The sequence below is a fragment of the Accipiter gentilis genome, chromosome 7, assembly GCF_929443795.1.
Source record: "Accipiter gentilis chromosome 7, bAccGen1.1, whole genome shotgun sequence".
Taxonomy (NCBI): domain Eukaryota; kingdom Metazoa; phylum Chordata; class Aves; order Accipitriformes; family Accipitridae; genus Astur; species Astur gentilis.
The window spans coordinates 19,523,606-19,547,771 of record NC_064886.1 but is presented as its reverse complement, the minus strand read 5'-3'; the positions used below and the strand labels follow the sequence as shown (position 1 = coordinate 19,547,771).

General features: G+C 38.4%; 1 protein-coding gene across 2 annotated transcripts in view; it reads right to left on the bottom strand.

Moving 5' to 3' along the window:
* Nucleotides 1–24,166, bottom strand: part of TMEM132C (transmembrane protein 132C) — a 223,058-nt gene that overhangs the window by 31,471 nt on the left and 167,421 nt on the right. The window contains exon 1 of one of the 2 annotated variants that reach the window (XM_049806647.1): nucleotides 13,855–13,872. The exons of the other annotated variant lie outside the window; for it this stretch is intronic. The gene's annotated coding sequence lies outside the window, so the exon portion shown is untranslated. Of the gene's footprint in view, nucleotides 1–13,854; nucleotides 13,873–24,166 lie in introns of those variants that run through there. 2 annotated transcript variants of the gene reach the window in all.

Genomic DNA, 24,166 nt, shown 5'->3' with positions numbered 1-24,166 from the left:
CTGCATTGCACACTGTTAAACAGCGAGCAACATGACTGTAGCTAAATTCAGCCCAGACAGGCACACATCACAGGTAGCTTCTACTTTTTAAGTATGAGGGACTTTTCCCAGTATTTACTTTCCATAACATGAGTTCAGAGTTTTTACTAAACTGGATTGGATTGGCAATGTTTGGGACAGGATACAAGAGCCTCGAAAGTAAAAATATTGCTCTTTGAATCTAAGCCCATTGCAAAGACGGGACCTCTCTGTGAACTTCATATCTGGAACTGTTTCAAGATTATTTAATTTCCTTTGATATGGCCAATGAAGCAAAGTAAGGAATCCAGGAGGAGTTAGTGATGCTATTAACTGCAGGGAAATAATAAGGAAATTTGAAGTTTGAACTTGGGTCGTGGCATACAAAGGCCTTTCAATATACCATTGACTAAGCCAACTCTTCTAACTCCTGAACTGTTTCAGCATCAACATACTTCCCAAGATTCCAATGCAGGAAGAACTTCGATGTATTCTCCAAATTTTCAACTTCCAATTCTGTAACGTGAATAAAATATTCAGCAAAATCCTCAGCACCAAAGTCATGAGGAATGCAGCCACTGACGTCAACAGCAGCAAAATGGGGCACTGATACTGTTGATACTGTTTTCAATTCAAGTTTAGTGAGTTTGAAATCTAGGTCAGATTTTCTTTTCATCTTGCAGCTTGTTATTTCTCAGGTTCTCCTACAGCTCTCATAAGAAATCCCAACAAATTAAAAAAAAAAACCTGTTAAAAAAAGAATGTTGACTGTTCTAGAAAAGTAAGAACCCTAAATAATTCCTATGGCATATATGAAAACAAAGCTACCCAATACAGTAAATCAGAGCCAGATTTATAAATAACATAACTGGAAAGTCTAAAGCCATTCTCAGAACTCTTGTCTTTCAAAGGTAGAGCCATCCCCCACACAAATTCTGCTGGGTACCTGGCATTTTCGAGCAACAGAGTGCTGTAGTAAAATGTATGGGTTTTGGAGCTTAGCTTCTGTCACCCACACTTGAAAACTTTGTTCCAAAAGTATTTATTTCCATGTACTAGCATTTTGGTAAATCCAGAAACAGATGCAAAGGAGCAGATATCAACATTTGTGAAAAAAAACCCTCAGTAACAAACCCATCTACTCTCTGTCTGCAGTCTTCCAAAGCAACAAGCACTGAATAACCCACAACAGTTCACAAAAAAGCAGCTTCAGCATATTTTCTGTTGTGTATTTGGCTACTGCAAGTGCTGTATGTCCTTCAAAATTAGTCTTTTGCCTCAATCCCTCAAAGCCTTATTTTCTGTGACTCAGTGTTAAACACTTCGAACTAAGGAATCCAGGGCAAAGGAGCAGCAAGAGAGTTTGTGGAAATGACAGGACATCTTTTCAGGCTATCACAGCTCTGCTTTGAAATGATTCTACTCAGATCCAGTTTTTCCTTAGCAACTGATATGTATTGCTGATAGAGAAATCTAATTTAAAGGGACAGGCTCAGATGAAGAGAAATCCCATAAATAGAAACGAGTTTCAGATATAAAACATACCCTGATTTACCCGTATTTGCATTTAATGGTAATTTATGAAGTTCAAGACAAATTGGAAAATCATATACACACAAACCAAAAAGGAAACAAGCTCTGCACCACTGCCAAGAAGATAAAAACAAAGACCTGATTGTGCAATGAGGTGAAACTTTTGTGCCACAAGCAGCAGAGTAAATTCATCATCCAGGTTTAACTTGCAACAAACTGCCTGGGAGTCATTCAAACTTCCTCCAGCTCTGCTTTGCTCATGCCTGCAGCGTCAGTGGCCTCAACATGAAGTCAAATGTTAAGAAAAATAGGAGAGAAGAGAAGCGGGAAGCCCAGCAGACAAGACCACAAGGCACTCTGACCCACGTGAGGATCCTGTGCTTCTGATTTCCTAGCCCTGCATGTCACCAGAAAAAAGACCAGCTGCTTAGTCCGCTCCGGCATTGCCCTGGGTGATGGCGAGACTGCCACTAGCATGATGCTAAATCATGTTTGCTGCACCACCACCCACGGCTGCAGCTCAGCTCTCAGCCTACACCACAGCACCAGGAGAACTCTACAGGATAGGATTAATATCCAGTATTGCAGATAGGGTTTAAAAAACATGGGATGCAACAAAGTTAAATGCAAGTTCCTTCGTTTCTGTAGGCACAACTAATCCTATAAATACAGGACAGAAAAGATTCAACAGGAAAAGCTGCTCTTAGAAAAGCACTTGGGGACTAGAGTAGATCACAACTGAACACAAGTCAGTAATTGCATGCTGTTGTGGTTAAAAAACAAAACCAAACCAAGCAAAAAACCCTCCTGCAGTAAATTGTATGGAGAGGAGTATCACCTGTAAGATGTGAGGTACTCCTACTCAGCACTAGCAAGGCCTCAGCTAAAGAACTATGTCTAATTTTAAGAACTATACTGTCAAGAAAAACCTTCTCAAGTGAAAAGAAATAAAAAAGAACAAGGAGAATAAAGACTAGAAAATAAGATTCGTGACGAATGACTGAAAGAATTGGGAATGTTTAGCCTAAAAAAGATTATGGGGAAGTATGATTACTGTCTCCATATACATAAAAGTTTTCAAAAAATGAGGAAGAATAAACTATTTTCTACATTCATGGACAGGGCCTGAGGTAATGGGCTTTAACTTCAACAAGGAAGATTTGTTTGACATTAAGGCAATCTTTATTATAAAAATAATGATAATGAGTTGATGGAATAGGTTGTCTGGGGCAGAAGAAAATGTCTAGCCTAAGAGATCTTTGCAGAACACATTATGCATCATTCAGAAATAGCATAGGTTCTTTGAGTTAGGTAGAAGAGGAAATGGAGCAGGTGACCTCTTGTGGTTCCCTCCACCCCTGTATCTTAGTAGCCTCCATTTTTTCAAAATTGAATGATAACACAATAACCTATATATCTTGTTTTCTAAATAACCCTATTCTGCTTCACCCATCCCAAATAATATGATCCTTCTTCACTGAATAAAAGAAAATGATCTATACCTTTAAAATGGAAAAGCCTGACAGGCAAATGTGACAGATACTCCTGCTTTCTGCACTATATAGAGCAGAGCTGATGTACCAATTGTGAAGTAATAATCTGTCACTTCTGTTTCTGTCTTTCCAATAGGTCATTATTGGTGTATCTGAATTCTAAGTGGCTTTGATATAAAGCCATTATGACAAAGGTTAAAAAACCTTTTCAAATTTCCCAAGACCCTTCTGGAGAGAAGACAGAAAATTTGGCTACTGGCACATTATCAGCAATTAGAAACCTCAATGTTCTGCCCTTTGCTAATGGTTTCATTAAAGGAAGTAGTGTGCATCTGAATGAATTTATTTTGATTCATTATTTCAGAGATGCATCTGCCCCAAAACTGTAAAAGGCATCATTTGTCATGATAAAGGGCTATTGAAATCTTACATCCCTTCTCTGTAGCCCAATATGAACTTCAGGAATTTCAGGTTCATGATGTGCACAAAGGGGATGGAAACATATCATAGATATTATCTATTGGCTTCATAGCTAGTAGCATTACAATCATCAGAAATCCTCAGCATTGGGAAGCAATTGGTAGCCAACTAGCTACAGCTTTGAGCAGAGGTGGAAACCTTCGTATCTCATCTCCACTGAAAGCAGTCATAACTCATCGGTATCACACAGATTAAGAAATATTGAAGTATAAGCAAATTAATATATTACACACTATGCTAAAAGCAATTCTCAAATCTGCCACTTCTCTTAGTCTGTAAGTGCTCTATGCTATTCAACTGTGATATTTAAAAAAAACAAACCCAAAACAAAGAACCAAGTCTTGATTCTATTGTCTTATGTTTAGAATTAAAATAGAAAAATGTGTGTCCTATATCCGTGTATATGGAATAGCCTTATGGCACAACTTCTGCCTCCTCTGTGTTTTCTTTATATTGCTGCAGTAAAGCCAACAGCTTTAATGCAACAGAGAATTGACCCATTGTCTGCACCCATACACAAGCTGTTAGGCAGAAAATTCTAAATAACATTATGAAAGGATCCATGGTCCAAGACTCCCCAAAAGCTGAACCGAAATTCATAAAAATAAAAGAAGCTTAAATAGAATTCTGTCTGTCTGCTCTGCAATAGTGAGCACTCTGAACATGCACCACAGATAATGGGGCTCTGATTCAGCACCCAAACTTGTTTCGCTTGCACTCTGCCACCTCCTGTAAAATACTTGATTATACACTAATAACCAGAAATAACAGTTGACTCTTTAAAGATATGTCAAGCAACATTAAGAGAACAATTATTCTCACATCAGAACAGGAAATACGGTAGCTAGTATAGGTGGTGAATTTTATGGGTTTTTTTAAACGCAATATACTATCCTGTTTGCAAGCTAATTTGGGAGTATACAAACAAGATTACTAAGAAACCTTTAGAGAGGCTAAGAACTCATTTAAAATGTAGGCACTTTTCAAAATCACAGTATCTTGGCCATTTCCACATTCTTTAATTTTTAAAATCCCCCAAGAACTAATCTACTTTCTGTGCAGGCAGCAACTAAAGTTTTAAAATCAAATTTATTTTGTATGGCAAAACACTGAAAGCATCTGATAGCAATGTTTGGACTTGTTCCCAATAAATTAAAAAATGGGGAAAGCAGTGTAAAGTAAATTGAAAAAAAACAGAAACAGGATGAGTTATAAGTAAGCATCAATATCCAGGTTGGAAAGAAGCTTCTGTAAGTGTATTACAAACTCTAAAAAAGCAAGGGTTGTCATTTCCAAAGTTGAAATGGAGAACTAAATGTATAATTCTCATTGACTCAGAAGGGAGATTTGAGCTCTGAATTTCTTTGGAAGCCTCAAAATGTCTTTGCAACACAATGACCAAATCCCAACAACATCTGACTCTGCAGAGTTGTTTTTGTTGTATGAAGAACTACCTACCAATTCCCAATTAGGATGGTTCTTTCCTGTTACCAGGGCATCCCTTCAATGAATATAGTATATGAAGGAAATAATTACTATTTAAACATATTTAATTAACAAACAGTAGCACTAAAGAACATTTTTTTCTTGTTCCTCTAATGTTTACAGGAAGACTCTGGTGGTTAGACATAAGGCTGTAATCAAAGGAGATATTAAAAAGCAGACCACTGAATTGTGTGCATAAGGAACTACTTCAAAAAATTTATTGGTAAGTTTTGACTTCAAGCTAGATCTCATAAATAGAACCAAGTAAATGTCTTCACCTGACATAGCATTTTGATCATCCACTAACAAAACATCTCCTCTTTCCCAGCCCAATATCTTGTGTACTAGTCTAGCTCAAATCAGTACTACATTTACCTCCTCAAAACCCCAGCAAAGGACCCGAACCATCAGACTCTGCATCAGGGACACAGAATTCTACCTCCTCTACACAAACCTTCAGCCTGGTTCAGTGACTTCAGAAATGAAGCCCTGGGGTCACAACCTGATACCAAGTACAGATAGAGAAAAGCTTCTCTGCTGGCATATGTATACAGCAAGTGTGGTATGAAATCTTCGTAACAGGAGCAACCTCTCCTGCTTATCTGCCTTGCCTTCCCCAGATAAACAAAGAAAGTAAGAGGGCTGAGTGGCTTTCACACCTCTTTATAGCTAAGCACTTGATAAGTTGTGACTCAAGTGCAACTAGTTAGGACAAAGGGGTATTCCCATTCATTTCTCTGCATTCTTGATTTGGGAAAAAAAAAAGAAAAAAAGATTTAATCAAGAAGTCCACAGGCTAGAACTGGTGAGTTCTATCAGCCTACTGGTTTGGAACTTCTCTGTGTGTGCCTGTATCAAGTTACCACAGTTAGGAATCTTGTTATTACATTTGAGTAGATCAGGAGAATAATTAACTGGCATTTCAAAGAAAAATGGTGAGATCGGAGTCAGGCAGGGAGTCAGACACTACATTATATCACACTGAGACCTGAGTTCAGTGAGACCATTATATAGAATTTGATGTATCAAAATCCTGAGACTTCTACAGAAGTCTCTGAGTTTTCCTGCTTGAAGCCAATGCTATGATTCAGAGTACTATAAACCTTTGTTGATACTCTGGTCTTGGTTACATCAGGGTTAATTTGGATAAAGTCCACTAGCAGTAGTATTTGTCTAAATATTTTCTTTCACAGCTGCACTCATTGTGCTACTTCACAGAAAACTCAGCAGAACTGGTTTTCAGAAAAATCAGTTCTTTTTTAGAAAGGGAAAATAACATCCATAAAGCTGATGTATGCTAGCCAGAGCTGAGAAGTGTGTGCTCGTATTTGGTCATTTGAAGTCAGGTAACACTACAGTTGACTCTGCAGGAATCTCACAATTTATTCCATCCCAGTTTCAGTCAGGGAACTTCCACCGATGTCAGTGGGAGCTCTGTGCAAAGAGCAAGAATACAGAATGTGAGCCTTAGTTGCTTGAATTTAGCTGAAGAGCAAACCTTATGTTCATCCAACCTCTCAACTGTAAGAAGGCAAGCATTCAGCCTTGACTAATTTAGGAACTAATTCAACATTAAATTGCAGCAGAATGAGGAAGCAAAGTGACAGCTGTTTAATTAAACTCTAAATCCGATTAGATGGTGTTATCAAGAGAAATCCATGGGAGCCTGAGGTCATGAGAATGGTCCTGTTTACAGGCTGAAAACTCTGTAAGTGGAATCCCATAGAATGATGTTAATCATAGCTTAGCATTAGAATTTCTCCCTCACACAAACACACTACCTCATGAGTAACAAACCTATGCTGTAGACCTGAAGGTGTGACACAGAAGTGCCAATTATGTTTTAATTTACAAGGAAAGCTTCTGGAAAAAGTTTGTGGAAAAGAGGCAGCTGGGCACTGTTTACCTTAAAAATCAAAACACTATTTGTCTTATGGAAAAAGGACAGAAGCAGCCTGCTTGTATGCTGTTGACAGCACTTGAATCGGTGGAGACAATGCCTATGCAGGAGACCTCCAGGAGCTGTACTGAGCTTCCAACTATTGTTCAACCTATCGCCCTTGATGAACAGTGACACCTTGGCAACACATTTACAAGAGAAGAAGATGGAGACGTGGGACATATAAAGTAAACTCCACATATGCCAGTTGTAAACACCATAAATAGTCTACTGATGAGCACTAAGTTATGAATCACAAGTTTCCAGGGCATCCTAGTTAGAGTGATGCCCAGAGCTGTACTGCACTGCATTGTTATGCTGATTTGTGAGTCTGGTAACACAATGGTTGTAGATTTGAGTTATTAATACTACTAAGATTACAGCCGATTAACGAAATAACATTGTTAGGCAGCAGACTCTTTATCTACATAATCCTATGATTAAAAGTAAAGTATACATTGTGCTTTCTGCCAGCTGGATTCACTGACACTCCACATTCACAGACAGCATATACAAGAAGGGAAAGAAGCTGACATTCTGTTTTTAAATTCTTAGCACACACTTCAGAAGGACAGGAGTGTTTCTACAGACCAAAGAGTTTGCATGATTAAGGACCTCCCTGAGGCAGATTCACTCCATGGCAGGCAGTGGGGAAGGGCAAATTTTGTTGGTCAGGTTTTGGGTTGCTCTCTTCTTTCACTTCATTCCAATGCTATTGGCCCATCACATGTAAATCGTGCTCTGCTTCATTCATCAGTTTATAACATGAGGACTTTTACTTCATGAGTAATCTCACATTGCGAAAGAAATGGGGTAATGCCCTCAAGCAGTAAACACGAAGGGGGACAACTTGCTTACTTACTAGTATCCCTCTGTATTCAAACATGGATCCAGATGGAATCCAGGTTACTCCATGACTCTAAGGTCCATACTTCCAAGGAAAATGTCAACTAATGAACAAATTAAGAGTGGTGAAAAATAAGCCCACTCAAAATCTACATAAGAAACAGACTTATTCAATGAAAGTTGCCATTTCTGCATTTTGTTTTTGATGAGCATAGAGAACAAAGGATCTCAAAGTTTCTTTTGGATGCTAATTCTTTGCGACACATGACAACACTGTGAGGTATCATCTCTTTATTAAATCTTTGTTACATGGCCAACAATGTACATGGCACAAAAATTAAGGACCATACCTGCCCTGGAGAACAAATAATGCAGAAGTCAAACACAGATAAAGCATCACCCATGGAAAGACCCAAAGGTGCATGTTGGCATTGTTCTGTCCCTAGGATGCACAACATTTGCTTGAAGACCTTGATCAACATGATGTCTGTGGGTCTCCAGGAGTCTTAAAGAAGGTAAGTGGAGGAAATGTGGAAACAGGGAGATAAGAAAGGGATTCAGACTCACATTTCTCACCTCCCAGAAGAGTAGCTTTGACCACCATCGGTACACAGGTAAAGTCCATGAATGCACAGGCTAGGCTGGGGTCCCTCACCCATTTCTCCTGGGGCTGGACCACTGCAATGAAAACAGTGCCAGACTCCTGGGGCCAAAAGGAGAGGAAGTAAATGGCACTCAGTGGGATGGGAATGTCTTGGGCCCAGTACACTCTTCCCTGTAGTTTTTGTGAACCATGTAATTTATGACAAAGATCTGAGTGTCTTTTCAAAGTGGGAACTCAGTGTTCTGCAAATGCAATGACTTTGTAATAAATGATCTTGTCTCTGTTTAGTCTCCATATTGAGATAAATCTTAATTACTGGTCCCCTACATTAGCAACAAACCGTTCTATTTTATTCCCTGCTTGTACAGTTTTCAAATACTCTGCTAGTGGAATTTTTGAGTCCTGATAAATTATGCTTTGCAGAAAGGGGGAATGTAGAACATATTAACAGATAGGGATGCAGAAAAATATCTTTGGATTCTTGGATGACTAATCCACACTTTCCTTGCAGTGAGTCTACCCTGCTAGCATTCAAACGTGCAAAAGGGAACATAGCCAATGATTACTTTGATTTAGCAGATGCTGGCTGTATTGCTAAATATAATTCTATCATCACTCAAAAGTGAGCATCTCTTTTAAAAAGTAAGAAGAAACTGGAGCAACTGAACAAAATTAACCATGCCTTTAATTGCTTTGTTCTGTTTACAGTTGGTGACGTAAAATGATGAAAGAATGTTATAAAGCCATTACTCAGATCTGTGTATCAGTATGAAGGCCACATTGACTTAAGGTCAGGTACACAGGTCTGGACTCTACCCAGATTATTATGACAACAGGATCTCACTTCTTATTGCTTGTAATTTTGAATAAAAAAGTAAAATCTTACCAGCATAAACTTCCCATTTGCAAAGTCTGTAAACAGTATTCTAGCTAGCAGAAAAACGAGCAATAGATACAGCCTGTTTTATAATAAGGATGAATCCTCCAAAAAGGACAGTAAGAAATATTTTGCTTCAAGCTGCGGGCTAATGAATGCCCTTTCTTTGGAGCTTATGGAAACAGCAATTATACTAGCAGACAAGGTAGCTTTCTGTGATTTGCTGAAGAGGGATAACCAGTCTCTGTCTCTCCATTTCCAACATGTTTGAAACTTGCTGGAATGAAGAAACCTTATTAGCCAGTAGGTTTAGAGAAGTTTAATGCCTCTGAAGGTCCTATCACTTCTTCCACTTCTGAACAACTGAGAATCAAATTCAGATTTAACAAATTTGTTTCAGAGGTATTTACTTTACTGTATTTGTTATACTAAGTTTATCATATGCAGTTCACAATAGCAATTCAAAACTTGATTTTGGAGCTGTAATAGTTTGCCACAGGCACTGAGACTAACCAAGAAATCTTATTTCCTCTCCCTTGTGGAATCAGGATCCAAGTGCTTCCATTAATATTTCTACCAGTAAAGTTCCACTGCCTGAATATCAATGCTACTTGTATTGATTATTTGTATAAAAGTAACCCCATTCTGGCTCCACATAATAGCTAGATGTCAATATGCTGAGCAGTGACTATAATAAGACACTGTTTCTACACCAAGGAGGAAAAAAAAGCAACCAGATCAACTGATTCTCAGTACATCTTGGTGAATACCTAATTCTTGTTGTTTTCTAAACAGATATAGGAAAGAGAAAAAAATCATTCCCACACCATCTGATCCAGTTTGTGTTTGGTTTTCTTGCTGAAAAAAATACTCCAAAAATACTGAAGTGTTCTAGTTTTCTTTCCGTTTTATTTTCCAAAAATATTTGGGGAAATATATAGCCCCAATGTTATATCAAAACAAAACAAAAAATCAAATTACTTTTATTTATAAATTATGGACCCCCAAATAACACATTGGCTAAATGGGTCTTGATTTGATCCCTTATGGCTTTTTAAATTTTTTATATATAAAACCTTTGTTTTATTTTATCTTAAAACCTTTCTTTACCTAGCATAAAGTAAGGTGGAAGAGAAATGTATGGTCCTTTTCCCACAGACAGCATGGGTTCTGTTAAAACAATGATTGCTGACTCCTTAGGGAACCTGCATCCTTGGAGGAACTTAGAAGATCCAGATAGCTAAATCATGAGGGACCAAACTAATTACGAAGTATGTTGGGAGAGGCATTCCCTACAGCAGCAACAACCAGCAAACCTTCTGCAAGGAAAGAGATGTCAGACAGATTCCCCCAAGACTGCAGACAATGAGTACAGTCTCCAAAACTCCTTCATTCCATCTGTCACAAGAACTGTTACCCTGCTTGAGTCAGACAGAGTAACATGCTTAGCTCACACATGACAATGTATTACACTTGCATTCAACCCCTTTTTTTTCAATGAATCAAGTCCTCAAGAAATAACTTAAAACCTTCCCTACCACCCTAAATTACTCTGACAAGATGATCTCATTAGATAATCTAACCCCCTAGGTGATGCAAAATGCAAATTAATAAGGACATGAAAGAAAATCAACTGAACATTTTCATGCTTGATTGTGTCTTCCTTTACCACCTTAAAAGCCGCAAATGTGCATCATTTGTCTTTTTTTAAGTGTCTATCATAATCAATATGTATCAACAGTGACTGAGCCTCTGGCTGGGGGCCTCTGTTTTCTAGAAGCTGTGACACTAAATTCAATTAGGCACAGCTCACTAAAACACAAGTATTATGCTAGAGCTGTCTCTATTTCCTGTTGCCTAGAACAGATATGTCAGGATCCAGTGGCAAATATGTATTTTCAAAGAAAGATGGTATTTCCTGCTGTGTGGAGGAAGAGTCTGTAACTGAAAACGCCTTCAAAGGAAACAATTCTGGAACCACTTAAAACATAGAAAAAGTTTAAGGACAACTGCAGGAGATGGGAAGCAGAAGCCCACACTTCATTTTTCTATAACCACTTAAAATATAGAATAAGGACATAAAGGTGACTGGAGAAGATGGCAAGCAGAAGCCCACATTTTATTTCTCTATACTTAGACACAAATGAAACAAAAAAACTGATTTTTTAGAAGATGCATATGTGTAACAGAGGAAACTACCTGCTCCTTTTTCTGAAATTTCATTCCTCACTTTCAGTATTTTGCTAAATTGACTTAGAAATGAAAGCACTTACATAGGAAACACGTTATCTAGAGAGAAAAAATTGTAGTTATGGGCTGAATTGTGAGCGATTACCTGAGATATTCCAACTCCAGCATCATTATTGGTTATTTTGAGCATAGAAAATGCAAACAGATGAAAAGCTGTGAAGTGACAGGTTAAAAGCCCTTATTCTGAGACCGACATACTTGAGAACCACCGCTGTTGTTGTTTCAGAGCATTGCTACTTACGGATATAAGTATACTTACAGATACTTATGAATACACTTACACCTGATGAATACAAGCAATAAACTGTCCTAAGTTCTCTTGAAAACTTATGTTTTTATACATTTATGTAGTGCAAAAATTATACATATTTCATCTACAGTAGACATATGACAACATCTAAAACACATACTCATATATGTAATTTTTTACCTAACAAGCACTCTTAGAAGAGTAGCCACGTGCTTGGATAACAGAGTGGAGAGAAACATATTAAGAGCGTTAGTTCAGTGACTGTAGCTACTTACAACATCCCCAGGAAAGGATAAATATTTGTTACAGATACCAAAAGCTATGCCAGTAAAATGGCCTCAGAAACTGCAACACATTCTATCCTTTCTAATCACAAAAATAGCTTTTCATTTACTCAAACGTCTAAGGAATAATTGTCTGAGAAAGCCTTCAGCTATGATGAACACCTCTCATGTTTTCTCCATTGCTGAATGGTCCTATTAAGTTTATCACAGATGGGAGTGGGAATATTGGTAAAGCCTGAATGGGAGAGAAAGGCAATAGCCACCTGGTGATCTTATAATGGAATAGTTCATGGATGCTTAAGCAGCCATGGATGGAGCTATATAATATTTTCTTGCTGAAATAATTTCATGGCTTACAGTTCTCTTCTGTTGCAAAAAAGACTAATATGTGAAATCTGTCAATTTAAGGGCATTTTCTGGGCTCAAGATCTGTCAGTCATTTACTTTCCTTTTTCATGAGTCTGAGGAAGTTATTTGGAAATGAACCCCCAGTTAAATTGGGCTTGCTCCACCATTAAGCAGAACCACCACAGTTCTGGTGATGTCTCCAGTCTGTGACGACTGTGGGAATATAGCTGGTAGTAAAAAGGCAATTTTCATTAGCAATTTGAAATTCTTCCCATGTTCATTTCAATTAAACCAGCAGCCCTGTTATATAGTTGGCTATATATCTATAATAATATTGCTGTAATAGCTGTAATCAATAGACAGTTGCAGATTGAAAATATACAAGCATATTAGGACACATGCATGGATGCACACACAATTACACACTACATGTATATATGTGAGTAATCTATACGCACACAAATACATACACAACTATAATGGAAACAAGATTATGAGGCATTCCTTGTTAATAGAAGCCACATACTTGATTATAGGCAGACAGAGACAGTACTTTTCATTTTATATATAACACATTTTTATCCCAGATATTTCTTACTGTAAATATTTTGCAAACATAATTTTTTAAAACCTGACCCGACTGAAATCAACAGTGGTTTTGCCAGTGGCTTCAGTAAACCCGAGGTCCATTCTATCAAGCATTATGGAGTAAACCTTCAAGAGTCCTCTGTAATGTGCTTTCCTTTAGACAGACCCAAGCACTCCTATAAACCTCCGCTGACTTCCACCTGAAGGATTGGGGACCTACTCCTCAAATAAAACTGATTGATTTATTTGGCTGTTACGCTAATAAGATATGGCAGATACAAGGGGTTTTCCACCACTTAGTGATGATCTGGACCACAGTGATAATTTTGTTGTTGAGAGTTTATCCCTTAACATGTTGCAGATGTTCACTGTGGTCAATATGAAACCAGCATCATCACTGACATGGCTGGAGCCTGCACAGACATGGAGTACAACAGTAGCACAAAGTCATGCTTGGCAGCAATGATAGTAATCTTAACATGGTTTCTGTATGATGGCACTCAGGAATAGCTTAAAGAAGCCTTACAGTGGGCTTCTGATGTTTACAAATACTTATGTACACTTTTTATTTGCTGCAGTTTGTAGTGCTGTGTTGTTCAGCAGTAGCAGGAAAAGCTGCCAAGGAAGTATAGTTTGATAAACTAAACTATACACTGAAGATATCCACATAGTTACAGACAAAAAAAGATGGCATGTTTGGGGATGTGCTTCACAACAGATCCAATTCACAATTTGCAGCTCCGGGAAAAGACTGAAGTGCTTACGAACACAGTGCCATTTACATGCTCTTCGGTATCATGCCTGGCCTCCAGATGCTCCTCCATAAGGCCACCAGTCTCCTGTAGGTCCTGTGTCATACCTGGTAGTCCTGGATGGATGGCTCAGACTCTGCCACACCTCTAATGGTATTAGACACCTATGTGTAGGACCTGGATCACCTCCTTCTTTCTTCTTGAATTAACTTATGCTAGTTAACTTTCCAATCTGTTGTCTTTGTGCTTCAGCTCCCCATTTACAGAGGGGCTACTGCCCTTACTCCATTTGTATACAGTGGAAGTAGAAACGCTATTACAGTCAATGAAAATAGGGTGCCTACTATAACCCACTCCTGGAATTTCAGGTGGAGCCCCCAGACTCTACTGAATACGAACCAAGTTTTATATAGTGCTACAAGCCACACTGGTGATGAATAAACTGTTCAGTGTGGAAAATCAAGGTAAAATCATATCTAGCCTAATTGTTTCAAGGGAACAGCACAGTACTGGCCACAGTGTGGGGTGGCATGCGCTCTACAGCTGGGGTGAAACAATTTTAAATGCTTTATGGACTTTAAGGATTAAGTCTCAAGGACAATTTCTTGTTTTAAGTAACTGGGGTACTGTATGATACATGCATGATTTTTATGGCCACTGTGGAGGGTTGTGAACTTGGTTTATTTGTGTAGATTAATATGTCATGGATTATTAATGAGTTACTTTCTCCTTCTAATAGGTAGTATTCATCTTCTATAAGTTCCTTAAGGTCCTCAATTTTGAGCTGTGGAGCACACATGAGCACTTGACTCAAGTTTGTGGATGTCGGAACTCTATTTAAACCACAGTGAAAGTGAAGCAGGCAGCTTCTGATAAATTATTTCAATTTAATTTAGTCTATTTTGAAAGCAGCAAGAGAAGAGAGAAATTTGCTCTTTTCTTATTTTGGCTGTACAGTTTTTAATTTTCAATAAGCAAAATCTGTAAAAAAGACATAACAGAGATTCTTATAAAACTGCTATGAAAAAGTAGTAATAAAAATGCAGAAAATAGTCATTATTATTTCCTATCATTGCCTCTAGATTGTTTTTTCTTTTCAAATAGTTTATTGATTTCACTGACTTCATAGCAGGTCCACATAAGCAAAACACACAGAGGGCAGGAACAAGATTACTGCATTAATGAGAGCAGATACTGTACAGACATCAGAAACTTACTACAGTTAAAAAGATGAGAGTGAGACAGGAAAATTAAATTATTGATCAGACACATGTCTAACAGACTGGTAGGCCTTATAATATATAGGAACTAAACCCAGCATATATGTAGAAGGAGGCAAATTAAATATATAAAGCATGTATAATCACAGATGCAATTATTTTCTCCTTACTCAAGCAAAAACATGTTTTACCTTCAGGGGTTGCTTTGCAAGATCATGCTGGCTAGAGGTTCATGGCTAGAAAAGCATCCTTGAAATAGGTTGCTATGATCATTGTGTCAGTCAGTGATATGAACGACAAAGGGATCAAATCCATTTGTTTAAAGCAATATTTTATTTGTTAGTATAACCTGGAGAAACCACAGTGATCATTATCTTTATCTGAGCATCTCACAGCAACTTACAACACTGAAAGAGGCTTGAAAAAGGATCTGTGTGCTTGAAAGCTTGGCTGGTTTTCCTAACCCTATTGAATGGCCTAATAAAAGACATTCCCTCTAGCCACAGACCTTGCTTCACTTATATTTTTACTCTTCAGGACCAGAACAACATTGCCAGTATTGAGTAGGGGAGACTGGCATTCATGGTTAAGCAGAGAATTTTCCTTTATAAAGAATCAGTAGTACAGAATGATCCTGTAAGCCAAATACTTACACGGTAACAGGAAATATTAACTACTGTGTCCATTTTAAAGATGAGTAAACTGCTGTGGACCTGAGTGTTGCCAAAGATCCCAAAGAGGCAGAAGCTAACTCCAGACATGCAGCTCCCAGTCCACCAGAGAATTCCTATTTTTGCATATTGGAGTCTCTCAGTGCTCAATGAGTAGTCCATAATTTGAATGAGGTAAGAGCAGCGAGGAGGAATTGCTGAGTCTCGAATGACTTATTTATTACCACACGAAGCTCACTCCTGAAGCTTCCAGGCATTCTTAAAACATATGCCGCAGGATACCTCATGCCAGCTGGCAGCTCCACTGTTAGTCACTGCTTTTCAATGCTTGCAATTGACATTTTGTCCCACATCCAGAATCTAAAACATAGTCTTCTCTGCCGGCTCAATCGAAGCTTCAAGCCATATAAAAACTTGGTATTGGCACACGGGCACGTAGTACCCTATACAAAATGATTCCAAAGTACATCCAGGTCTTAGACTGATCACTTTGGTTTCTGCTGCTGACATAATATATGCAGCAGGAGGCCTTCTACCTTCTGTTAGCTCTCCAAAATGAGAACTCAAGATCACAAAGAGGTTATAGCAAGCCTTTTGGATCTCACTCAATTGTGTGCTGTTTCAGAACACAAAAGGAAGAGAATTCACCTTTCGATCGCACAAGGTGATTTTGTCCACATGCTCTTTCCCCAGCTACATCCTGGTAAAATCTGGTTTACGCAGATGAAAATAAAAGTGTTATGCTGAGGTAAAAAATTTCCACATTAAAGAAAAAAAAGAAAATAAGAGATAAAGTCGTTCTCCCTGGAATGGCATATTGAGAGTAAAATTCAATAATGAACCTGAAGGTTTGAACTGTCAGAAGTAGTTTGGGGGTAGAGGTATAGATAAATGGGCTACGCTGCAGAACCATACTATACGTAAGCACATTATGTGGTGCAGTAACATACTGGTTTGTTTTTCAATACTGAATTTACAGGCTAACATTTCCCTCTATCATTTTCTCAAACTCCCCAGTGAACTTGAATTATTTTTTTTACACTTAGTTTAATCAAAATACTCATTTCACAACCTCCAAAACATGCACAGCTCTGGTCCTATAGGGCCTTGGAGAGCAGAGTACAACACAGTCACTAATCCTGATAGTGACAGTCAGCATTCAATATTCAACCACTGTAATTAATAAAACTGTGCTGTTGCTATTTTTCACTAATAGAGGATTTCCAAAAGCAAATTGCAGCAATAAATTACATCATTACAGCCTATATTACTGGTTTGTGAGGTAACAAATCTTGCAGAAAGACAATCAGCTTTGCTAGACAAAAAAATACAGAGGACAAATCAGATGACTAGGACCCGATTAAAATTAATGTCAGTGTTACTTTTGTTTCCATTTGCTTGCTGAAATTCCCTCTCTCACCCCAGCGTGCTGGTTTGCTGATGCTTATGCTATGGTGCTGGTGCTTTAAATATTAGGCATGATTTGTTTCTGAGGGGAAAAACAATCTTGATAGGTTCACTGTCTGTGCCGATTTACATTGCCAGGCCCTGCAGTTTAACTATGGTCTAAAGCACACACCACAGCAATGAGGCCACTGCCACAGTGTAGTTTTGGTCTGTTAATTCATTTAGCATATGTGCATCAATCTGGAGAGCTGGGGAGCTGCAGAAAGACCTTTGCATACAGCCCCTCTAGCTTGGCAAAGTAGGTTTTGTTAGTAGCACAAGCTTTGGTGTGGTCTTGGTACCCTTTTGATACCGGGATTATGAATAGATCAAATCCCATCCCCACCGCTGCTCCCCATGTCTTTATAGCAGCTGCTACGCAGGCAAAAAGAAAGAGCCAGAAGCATGGTGCTAGCTTTCTCCCCAGGACAGTACTGAACCCTGTTCTAGGCTTTAGTGTTTTATCTCCCTCAAGCAGAACAACTGAGTTTGAAGTACAGATTCCTAATGAATTCTATGACAAACACCCTCAGTGATGAGACTCTGGCTGGATAATGAACTGTAAACTGAAAGCAGCGTAAGGCAAACATGCATCTAGTAGCAAACTGAAGGTGAAAAGTTGCTGGTTTTTTTAATGCTTGGGGTAGCTTATTATAACACTGAAGCTTATAAAAGTCCTGGTGATTTTTTTTCCCCATGCTCACTCATCATCTTACATTACGGTAAAGCACCTCCTTGTTTTCTAGATAGTTTCACTGTCCAAGCAGGACCACCTCAGGACCTCATTAATTAGAGTCCAGCCTAAGCAATTCATAATTCTGCTAGATGAGTATTTCACCTACTTGTGAAGAACGAGGTATTCCCCAGAAATATTAAAACTCTCTTTATCAGATCAAAATAATCATTAGAAGCTGCCAATTAAGAAATTGTTCTGTTTTTCAGTATGGGTCACAGCTAACCCACTTAATGCTCAAGCTGGCTGAGTAACTGCTGTGTTTGCAAACATACCTGGTCTGCTCTGGCAGACATGGTTCAGCCTGTCTCTCTTTTAAGTGAGAGCATAAGAAGGTGGAGGCCATTTACTCTCTAAGGCAAACCACAAAGGTTTGTTTGTCTGGAGTAAGTTCGGGCAGTGCCTGGACTTGTATTTATCAGTTAGGTGAAGACAACAGATCGCTAGCTAAAGCTAATGAGAGCACACTAGTTTAGAGGAAAACTAGTATACTAACTTCCATAGAAGAGGGCATAATCTAGCAATCGAGTCTGCTTTCAATTCCCCTTCCAGCTCTGCCAGTACCTCATGAACAAAGTTGTGCAATGTTCTTCCATCTCCCTTTACGTTTCTTCCAAATCCTTCGCAGCAGAAGTGCAGTGCTGCAGGAGATTCAGAATCAGGCATAGCTTTTGCCTCCCATCATTGGCCATGGATGAACTCTGGTCAAAGTCTGAATTGCTTAACACAAGCTACAGTCTTACAAATCAGTAACTGCTCTGCCTTTAAATTCCACTTCTGATTCAGCTGTAAACTTTGGCAGAGTATCAGCCTCTGAAATTGGTCTCCTGCTCCTGCTGAGAATCAGGGCTTCTCTGCCCTCCTCCATCTGATCTGGCAGTGAAGGCAGCAGGGGAGAGCACCCAGGGTAAATACAGTCCTTAGCAGCTACAGCATCAAAATACACAGCCCTGGGATGTCCTTCTCAAGCACTATCACCTGGGTCCAGAGCTCACTTTCTGCTGGTTCATTATTATGGCTCTGCATGGTCTCTGCTCACATGTGTGTGGCAGCTGTGAAATTGCCTTTGTGGTTATATTAAACATTCAGAATTTTAATCAGCTGTCACTTCAAATATAAACTGCTATTTAAGATGTCTACTTTTGACGGAGCAGTATCACAAACCTGAAGCAATACTTAAAGCCGTCCCAAAATCCTGCCCAATAAATCACAAGAACAAAAGAATCTCCAGACTTCACACATTACACAAGGCATTGCCATGAACCAATACCAAAATTATCTGCAGCAGAGTGTGGACTTGACTCAGGCTAACTTGCAATGCTGAGAATCAGCGTAGGAGCACCTGGCTATCTCCATGCAGCCCTGCACTGTGCCATGTTGTCAGCAGAAAGAGCCCACAACAGTACTCTTTGAACATGCACAAGTGATCAGCATCAAGCACGGACTGGCTGGGGGATCTCGAATCCCTATGCCTGCTACATTAGGACAAAAGTGTGATCCTATGTCCCAGCGTCAGCTGCGCTGTCCCTCCTTTCCCATTCAGGGAGCTCAGTTTCAACCAACCTTGAACAACACCTTTACTTTCATCAACTTGGCTTGCAAACTGAGAATTTTCCAGAGGTTTCTGACTTGTCTGTCATTTGTCTGTGCAGCACTTAGTGTTGTGAGACACTCCTCTTCGAGGGGAGCATTTAGGTATTACCACAACACCAAGCATCCAATAATTAAGTTGCTGGCTGTCTCACTGTACATTCTCATTGTTCTGCAATTTTTCATTTGGTTTGCAGGATTTCTCTCCCGTTAAGGCTGAGAAGCATATATATTAAGCATCATATTAATATCTCTCTACTACAGGCAGGAAAATTAGCAAAGAAAACCAAATGTTCTCTATATGACAGAGATCTTTAAAAATCTGGAAGCTAGCTGACCCCATCTCTCCTCAGCATTTTAAAAATCCCAAAGTAATCCATTCAATAGCATTGTCAGATATGAGGGATGCTGGAAGAGGAAATTATACATACTGTTGTGCTGCATAGAAAATGACATACAACTCGATCCAATGGCAAAATTAATTCCAGCCAGCTGAGATAGCCTTATTGATCCATTCTCATTTCCTGCAAAAGGTAGGACTGAATGTGACTGTAGTAAAGGAAAACAGAAGCTAGAGGCAAAAGTGCAGGGCTTGTAGAAATGATGACTGCGACTTAAAAAGACTTAAATTGAGCCATTTTGAATTCTTTATGTAGACTGCATCTTCTGACCAATTTAAGATCAATGAACAACAGTTCATCCTTTTTTTGCTTTTGTTTCCTGATGGGAAGACAACAAAAAAGCCAATTCTTAACAGATAAGATTAATCGATACGCATTGCTAGTCACAGCTCAACACACTATGTGACACAGCCAATTTATAAGCAGGTATGCAAGCTCCTGCGTTCATCTGGTACAAATATAGAGCAATGACACAATCTTCAGTAAAATTATATCCACCATAAATCTAAAGGAAGGAATGCTATACTTGTTTAAACAATTGTAACCTGCCATGATGGAAATTGTAGGCATATAAGTGATCGCAGTTACTGCTTCTCCTTTAACATCAGAAGATTGTAACTCTGGTCTTTCATGGAGAGCACTCAGTCTTGTAACTGTAAAAACTCTTGACTTCATAGTATTATTTATGGCTTCACAATTGATTTAAGTTGTCTCAGTTAGTATTACTAATAGTAATAGGATAGTTTTATATCAAATAAATTGACTTCAACTCACAGTGTTTATTTGATATGATTCATAATTAAATTAATCTGAGACAACACCTGTCAGCTGAAAAGTTTGACACATAGATTATCTGTTTGTTTGTTTGTGATAAGCAAATCAGGAAGTGGATGCATTTATATAGCCTCAGATTTTATCTTCTGGAAAGCTCCTCAGTGCCTGTTGCCCCCCCCTGCTTCATTCAAGACTGAAAGATTAACAGGAGTGAGAATTCTGCACTTCTGTGACCTTGAAACAGATAGAGCTTTACAGTGTGAAGTCACAGACTGTGCAGGGATGAAAACTCTGTTTATTTAGGTCCGTATTTTAAAATGGTATTACAGGGATTTCATTACAATGAAATACCTTAAAAAAATCTTTACCTTAGGGACTGGCATACATAAATGTGTGTATAAAACAAACATTGCTTTGGGAGCTAAATTTTTGATCATCTGTGTTTTAATGGAAAGCAAGTTAAAAAGCATACATAAAAATGTCACAAAGTGGTTTTGGCTGAGTCACAGCTCTGCATCTTAGATGTCCATTCACTTCTGCAGCAGAACTGTCAATACATTGAGTTCTGAATGTAAAGAAAGTTACACACAAACCAAGTACTTCCTAATTAAATAACTTGCCACTAAGCAAAAAGTATGTGTGGAATTGTGCCTAATGAGAAGCCAAGGAGAATCTCAGCTACACATTATTGATGGGTTTACCAGGGTACTCTACATAAAAACTCTGAACTTGGATTAACCAGCAGTTCACAGGATGCTATTATGCAAGGAAAAGATGCAGTTTACATTAGTAGAAAGGCAGGATGTGTAGAGACAGATTATATCTTTTATTAGACCCATTGCTATAGCTGCGGAGAAAAGACAAGCTTCTGAGCACGAGGTGTGAAACAGCAGCAACAACCTTTAAGAAATGCCTGAGAGCCATTCCAACTTCGATTTGCTCATAAGCAGTTATCAATGGATTATCGAGCCTGATGAATGAAGCCTGAAAGACCCACTGAAAATTAGTATTATCTTAAAGAGAAATATGCATGGATGAGCAAGTTGCATGGCTTCCCATGGTGACCAATGTCTTTTGGAGTAAATTCAGACTAGAACTCTCAGAACAGACTCCTGACATTGGGTTTATGCTTCAAGCACTTTAAATACCTGGATTTCATGCAAGTCACAGTAAGAGATAAACTAATTCAGAGGGAGTTTATCCTGCTGTTGAAGGACTACTACTTCAGTTCCATATACAGGAACCCAGATGGTCTAGCATAAATATTAAACCATTGATTCCCCATCTTTGTCCCATGAAGGAGTTATTCAATATTAATGTGCCTTACCGGCATCAAACAATGAACTTACACACAGGTCTTCTACCTTGTTCTATCCCAAAGCAAAATATAATAGTACTAAAATATGTATTATCCATTTAAAACATGAAAACAAATCTCTTGATAAATCTCCTAAAACATGGTCTTGGGTTGAACACAAACATACAGACTTCTTCAGTGCAATTTGTCTGTGTGTGCATGCTCCAAATGTGAACAATTTGGGGTTTGTTTTTTAATCTAGTCAAGTGGCAAAATCAATATAGTTGGCTACATTTGCTCATGACAGGAGTTTGAGGAAAATGTGGAAAGTAAGTTAAGCAACGTTGTACACCTTAATTGGCAAGTTCTGAGGTTACTTGTGATTAATTGAGGAGGTTTCCAAAAGCAGCTTAGCAGATAATTAATTAAGCTCCTATGAAAGCACTTTCCTAATTGATCCTGCAACAAGTAACATGAAATAAAAAATGCCAGAACAGGGCACAACTCAGACAGTAGATTTTCTCTACTGGAAGACTAAATCTTTAGGGTAGATTTTTCCTGTCAGCAGACAGTGGGATATATTTTCTGTTTTGCCTTAAGAAATCTTTTTATTTTCTTATTTAACTCTCCTACTTGATGAATTTTACAATCCCCAGTTTCTGTAGCTGTAGTATTTTGCAGCTGTTGTAATTTAAGTGAGTCAAGAGATCTGAAGGAGGGACTGTGTGCCTGAAAGAGCATCTATCTCCATCTCTATCAGATGGTCTCACAAATGACATTACCTCTTTACAAATCTTGCCTCAGTTAATTAATGCTATTCAATGATGGAAATATAACATATATATTTAATCTCATACTTTTAGTGAGACATATAGAATCTCATACAGCCTGCATGAAAGATATATTGAGTGGATGTTTGCACCAAGTGCCATACTCAAGAGTTTGGTAGTGAGAGTACTGCATATGTCTGACTAGGATCTATTTTTGATGCATCACTCCTCACAGTACTTACTTAACTAAAATTCTTGTATGTGAGAGTTAGAAAGCAACAGAATCAGTTATAACATACGTTTTTCTCTCTAAATACCTTGAAGGGTGAAATGTCCTCCAAAATTACTCAGATTGATTAACTTCTTGGGAAAATTTACATCCTATTTTTCTGGGGAAAAGTTATTACACTTATTCTGAGCCCAGTACTTTTGATATCTCTTGCTCCTTTTATTTCACTGTAGCAGCATCACTGTGTTGCTGTTTCTTACTTGTATACACTATTTAGTGCAGTAGTTAGGCACACAGGGTATGGATTCTACTAAAAGCCTCTCTTTTGACTGTATGATTAATTTCCATTGATTTTTCAGCAGCTGTATCCTACCACTTGCTCCACTGATCCAAGTGCCTAGGCTCTTCTAAAATTCCAGGTTCAGTTCTTACAGACAATGTCAATTCTTTAATCTCTTTCATTCCAAAATACTGCAGCAACAATTGCACTAACCTTTTGAAGACCCACTTGTTTTTCATCTTACTATTTCTTTGTAATGCAATCGGGCATAGGGCAATAAAAGATATGAGATCTTTCTTCCTTCGTAAGTTTGGAATGGCTCACGACACATGCTTTACTCTGTGAGTCAGAGACAACCTTTATGTTATACTCAAACCAAGCAAAAGTTTGCTGGTTTCATTCTCAAAAGACTGATTAGGATGTCTATCAGATCAATAGCAGAGACTCAGTCAGATCCTACATCCTAATCCAGTACAGTATCTTTGGGCAGCTCCTTCTTTCCCTTTTTTTTGGCCACTTGTAAGAATTCTGAATGACAGATTTTACTTTTGATGTTAGCAGTTTTGCTGTAGGAACACTCCATGCTTAAATCAACAAATTCTACTTTACCATCTAGAGGGTTATGAAACACACTTCCTGATAAACATCAAGATCTAATTTTTGTGCACAATAATGCGCTGTTGCTTTACAGTGTGTAGTTGAGATAAAGAACATGGTCCAACTTCTCAGCAGATACAGTATCACCCTCTCTCTTTTCAGTGTGACTCTTGTTTCTGAACAGGAGAAGTGCCAGGTAATCAGCTCAACTAGAGATTAATGCCTAAATGAAGAAAGCACCCTGGCCTGATATGCAGAGTTAACTAAGAGAAAACTCTGAAAATTCCCTTTATCTACTAACATCATGCTAGCAAAGCCAATTTTGCATTGGTATCCCATCCAGTTGGATTCTGTTAACACAGTATATTTTGGCTCCAGCCAAGTGTTATCACAAGGTACAGAAATGAGATA